We start from the raw sequence: 6000 nt of genomic DNA, 5'->3' as shown, positions 1-6000 counted from the left end.
TCCCCTCTCCTCCCTTCTCCTCCCCTCTCCTCTCCTCCCCTCCCCTCTCCTCCCCTCTCCTCTCCTCCCCTTCCCTCCCCTCTCCTCCCTTCTCCTCTCCTCTCCTCCCCTTCCCTCCCCTCTCCTCTCCTCCTTTCTCTCCTCTTCTCCCCTCTCCTCTCCTCCCCTGCCCTCCTCTTCTCTTACCCTTATTCATTTTTCTTGCCTATACTGGAACCCAGAGCCTGCTAGGGCAGTTTCTACTACTTGAACCCTTTATTCAACAACATGATTTGGTTTTGTGTGTGTCTGGGATTGAACCTAGAGCCTCATGCTTGCTGGATGAGTGTCCTGTCACTGAACAATAAACGTCTCAGCTCCCCACCCCCAACTTTTTAGTTTTTTTTTAAAGTCTTGTGACAAGGTTGAGCTAAATTGCCTAAGACGGCCTTGAACTCACTCTGGACTTGTTGTTTTCTGAGACAGGGTCTTCATTAGAGTATGTGACTTCACCAAATTATGTGAGTTCTCTAGATTATGTGGTACACCGGATTATGTCGCTACACCGGGTTATGTGGCTACACTGGATTATGTGGCCACATCAGATTATATGGCCACACTGCAGGAGGGTTTCTCGTCTCATTCTATGGCTCAAGCTCACCAAGGCTCAGAGAGCAGAAGCTAATGGGAAGTCCTCCTCACACCTTAGTACCCATGATGAGAGGGGAATGGAGGGAGATGCAGGGTCCACGAGCCACCCCAGAAATGTGGGCGTTTCAGACAGTGGTGACCCAGAAACATCTCCTTGCTCCTCCCAGAGTCTTACTTCTTCTGAGGACTTACTTCCGAGTGTTCCTGTTCTCCCTCTTCAACATGTTTCCGGAGGGAGTAGCCAGGAGGTTCCTATCTGCTGGCCACGGTGGATGAGTCCAAGAGTAAGGGCCTGACCCAACTGATCCTAGGAACTGTGATCTCATTCTTTCTCTAGAAATTAAAATCTTAGGCCCTGTTTGTCAGTGATGTAGAGAAAGCGGCTGAAGCCAGGCTGAGTGGTACAAGCCCACAGTCTCAGCGCGTAGGAGGCTAGGACTGGGGAGGCATGAATTCAAGGCCAACGTGGGCTACACCAGACCTTGTCAGAGACATAGATAGAGATCGGAGAGGAAGCACACTTGGAGAGGGAGGTGCTAGGAAACCAGAATGGGAAACAAACAAACAAACAAAAAACCAAAAAGCTTCTTAGGGTTGTTTGCTCCAGGGCTCTACTTGATCTGGGGCCCCACCCTTCCTCTCCTTCCTGGGCCTGGCCAGCTCAGTGTCCAGCTGAGCATCCTCACCTACCTAGAGTATCCTCCTTCCAGCCGGGCAGCTGAGCAATCTTCTACGAGTATGCATAAGTTAATCAATAGACCAGAGGACAAAAGCAGTCTGTCTTTCTACATATCCATTGATGCATGGAGCTTTCTTTCCAGATGGGACCAGATAAAGTTGACTCCTCAATAGGAAAGGCTAATGCGCATTGCCTGTGGGGTAGTTGTGAGAGTACTGTGATTCAAGGGTGCGGAGAGCTCCTACTTAGTGTGCCCTAAGGAACGGGGGTGGGGGTGGGGAGCCCATGTTCAACCTTAGGTTCAGTTCCTGCTTACAGCAGAATCCTGCTTAATAAATTCAAAAGGTGATGGCTTTAGGAAGTCACCACCAGACAGACACCGTGACAGCTGGAGCTGGGCCCATCCACAGATGTTAAACTCATGAGCAGAAAACTGGGCACGGCGGTGCACACCTGTGACCCCAGCACTTGGGAGGTGGAGGCAGGAGAATCAGGAGTTTAAGGTCATCCGCAGCAAAAGAGCCAGTTTGCACTTAGCCTGGCCTGCATGAGGCCCTGTCTCAAATATCCAAAAACTTTGGGTCAACTGATGGCCTGAACTTGATCCCAGGCTCAAACTTCCCTCAGAGTGCTTCAGAAAGCATCCTTTAGCCTCTGCTTGCATACCCCTGGGCATGGGAAACTCACCACTCTGTGCCTTTGGATGCATCTTAGTGTGGGAGCCCGAGCTACTGATAGCAATGGGAAACTGGACAGTGCCCAGGCGAATTGGGCCAAGTACTCCTAGCTACCGAAAAGATACAGCAGCGTGCGGCCTGTGAAGCTGATAAGGGCTTGGCCTATCTTAATGCATGGAAACGTGTTTCTGTGGCAATCCGACGCGATAAGGACAGAACAGAAATTGCCTTGGCATAGGGAGTGTGGTTGTGTTAAAACAGAAGTGTGTACAATAAGTGCTGCTAGATAATTTTGAAAGGTGTAAACACCTGCAAGCTACCTTGATTTTTTTTTTAATATATTTTTTTTTCCTCTCTATTTTGCTGATGTTGGTCCTTGCACCTAGGACCACATGCACGCTAGGCAAGCACTCCTCCACTGAGGAGCACTCCAGGCCCAGCCTAATTTGATAAAAAGTAATGTGTGTGTGTGTGTGTGTGAAATTTTAAATGAAATTTAGAATTCCTAATTTTTTCAAAATCTTTGAAATTTTTAAAATATATGTTTTTGTTTATGTATTCCATGTGTGTGCACAGCACGTGCATATCAATCAGAAGACATCGTGGGAGTTTGTCTTCTTCCACCCTGTGGGGGTGGGAGCAAACTCAGCTCATGGGTTTGACAGCAAATGCTTTTACTCCAGTATTCAGAATTTAAAAAACAAAACTACAAAAATCAAAACCAAGCAAAGCTCTGTTCTCTTACTGTTCCCTATATGCCCGCGTGTCTCTCTCGGGCCCTTCTCTGTCTCTTACCTCCTCTTCTTCTCTTCTCCTTCTTCCCCCACTCTCTCTCTCCTTTAAGTAATAAATATCCAATTCTATTCTGTAAAAAAAAAAACAAAAACAAAAACAAAACAAAACAAAACAAAACAAAAAAAAACCAAGCAAAGCTCACTTTTTATTAAACGACTTGAAAGCTGGGGAGATGACTCAAATAAGCCCCAGAACTCACATTGAAGAGGAGGACCCCAAGAGATGAAAGGGATCAGTGAGCGAGCCCATCACAAAAAAGTCAGGGGAATGGGGCTGGAGAGACGGCACATCAGCTAAGGGTACTTGCTGCTCTTTCCAGAAGACGCAAGTTCAGGTGCCAGCACTTATTCCGGGTGTCTCACAGCCACCCCGTGACTTCAGGCCCTGGGGAAGCAATACCCAATTCTGCCTCCAGTAGCATTCACACAGGAGTGCCATGCTCTCACACATGTATATATGTTTCTTAGAAAAATAAGTTGGAGAACTGATTAACAAAGTACACCCTGACAACAACCTCCACACATGCTTGCCTAAGATGAGCACACCTCTTACATACACACACACACACACACACACACACTCACATATATGGACTTGGGATTGTTGTTTTTTTATTTATCTACTAAATTTTTGTTGTTGTTTTCTGAGACTGGGTTTCTCTTTAGCTTTGGAGCCTGTCCTGGAACTCATTTAGTATACCAGACTGGCCTCGAACTCACAGAGATCCTCCTGTCTCTGCTTCCTGAGTGTTGGGATTTAAAAGTGTGTGCCACCCAGCTGGATTGTTGCTTTATTATGGATTGAAAGGGGCTACAATCTAAAGTCTAAGGCCCTGTCTGAACACTGTTTGAAAGAATAACATAATTGATTAGTGATGTCTGCCAAGGTTGACTGGATTGATTAATGATGTCTGCCACAAGTGAAGGATAAGCAATGACTGTCATAGTCTTTTTTTGTTTTGTTTTGTTTGTCAGTACAGAAAACTCACTACATAGACCAGTCTGTCCTCAGGTTCACAGAGATCCTCCTGCCTCTGTCTCCTGAGTGCTAGGATTAAAGGCGTGCGCCACTACACCCAGCTTGACAAGCATCCAACTCTGGTTGTCATATTCTGGAAACACTGTCAGCTCCCTGTGTGACTCTGTAATGCCTGTGTGCAAAAAGAGACTCCTTTTTTTGCGTTAGAGGTTGCAAAATTTGGGCAAAGTCATGGGGCTAGGAAATAAATACCCTAAAGAAAAGAAAGTCAGTTTTCCACAGTGGTTTCAGAGCAGGTGGGAGCACTTTGTGGGTGTGGCCTGGCTTGTAAGGGGAGGTAGCTTTCATAGGTGATGTGCGAAGTGCAGGGCTGCTAAGGGGAAGCAAGGAGGGTGCATAGACTAGAAAGGGAAGGTGAACTTGGGGCAGAACCTAGAATATTAGAATATTAGGGTGTGAGGAGTAGCTACACCCCACTAAAAACAGTCTGATTCCTGGAGCCTGGGGCAGGCATGGGGATGTGAACACTGCATCTGCACACTGAGAGCTTCAGTGGGGAGAAATGCACCAGGGCAGGAGTGGGTAAGATCAGGAGCAGTAAGGTGGCTCGGTGGGTAGAGGTCCTTGCTGCCAAGCCTGGTGACCTATGCTCGGTCCCTAGGGTCCACTTGATGAAAGGAGAAAACTGACCCCAGCAAGCTGTCCTCTGACCTCTGCATATCAGCCGCGGCACACAAGTGTCCATGCATATAAACACACACACAACATACATATGTATATAAGTGTAATTTTAAAATCCCCCCCCCCAGGAAACACCTGGTGCGCCATCAGAGACTGCTGGAGACCAAGTGCCAGGCAGGCCGCACTGCTGGGGTGCATGGTGTGTGGGGACAGAGAACAAGGTCCTCAGGACCTGGAGATCCATGACACATAAAAAGCGAGCTTCGTAGATACTGAGCAGAGGACAGACCAGGAGCGGTGGGTATCTTGGGACATCTGGGAACCCTAAAGTGACTGACAGAGTTGTCAGAGGGTCAGCGTGGGTCCATGGGGGCTGCAGAAGCCCTGGGGCCTGTCAACTGAGCAGGGACGTCCTGGCCTGCTCTGTAGATGTGGTGGAACTTGGCCTGGAGGTTGGACTGACGACCCTGGGGTCCCGGCAAGTCAAGGAAAGGTCTTTGAAGGGTGAGGTTGAGGGATCCAGCAGGCCTACAGGATTTGAATATTCCACGGGTTTGACAAACTTCCACTATCTTTTTTCTGCTTTCCCAAAATCTGAGGGTCCTCTCCCTTACTCCCCCAGTCCAGACTCCAGTGGGTCTCTGGAGACTGGAGAGCAGGAGAGCTGAGCTGGTCTTGAAACACAAGCTTGCAGAGACCTCCTGGTCTGTGCCAGGCCCGGGCAGACTTCTGGTCTCCCAACCCCTTCTGTCCTCATCGCAGGCCTGGGGAGCTTCCAGAACTTTGGCGGGGTGGAGGGCAGCAGTGGCAAGAATGGAAAATTCCTACTGGATAGATGACACAGGTGGCTCGCAGTCTGGTTCCAACCCTCTGCCTATGATCCTAGGGTGTGATAAAGCTATGTGGGACCCTGAGTCTGGGTAAAGGATGACAGAGAGGGTGCCGGCTGGGGACCATCCGCTCACTCCAAATAGTGATCTCGTTGGTGGCCAGGCTGGTGGCCTAGCTAACACAAGTTGTGGGGATGTTGTAGCAAGGTTAAGAGAGATGGAGAGTGTGGTTGGTGGAGCTGAGTAAGGACTTGGGAGAGGGTAATGGGAGAGACCGAGGAAGGTTTAGAAGCCTTAAAGATAGAGGGTGCCTGGCCTAGTGGTATAGGGCCTACCTATTATCCTACCTACCTAGAGCTGAGGCAGGAAGTTGACAAGTTAAAGACCTGTTTAGGCTACAGTGTGAGTTCAAGTCTAGCCTGTGTAATTTAGCAAGTGTTTGTCTCAAAAACACAAAGATCCAGGTACAGTAGCTCATGCCTATAATTCCCGAACTTGGGAAGATAGGGCAGAAAGATTGTTGAGAATTCCAGGCCAACCTGAACTACATAGTGAGTTCCCGGCCAACATGGGCCACAGTGTGAGACCTGGATTCCAAATTAAAAAAAAAAAAAAATGAAGCTGGGCTGTGGTGGCGCATGCCTTTAATCCCAGCACTTGGGAGGCAGAGGCAGGTGGATCTCTGAGAGTTCGAGACCAGCCTGGTCTATAGGAGCTAGTTCCAGGACAG

The sequence above is a fragment of the Myodes glareolus genome, chromosome 18, assembly GCF_982192425.1.
Source record: "Myodes glareolus chromosome 18, mMyoGla1.1, whole genome shotgun sequence".
Classification (NCBI taxonomy): Eukaryota; Metazoa; Chordata; class Mammalia; order Rodentia; family Cricetidae; genus Myodes; species Myodes glareolus.
The sequence above is the reverse complement of the archived record's forward strand: the minus strand, read 5'-3'. Positions refer to the sequence as shown.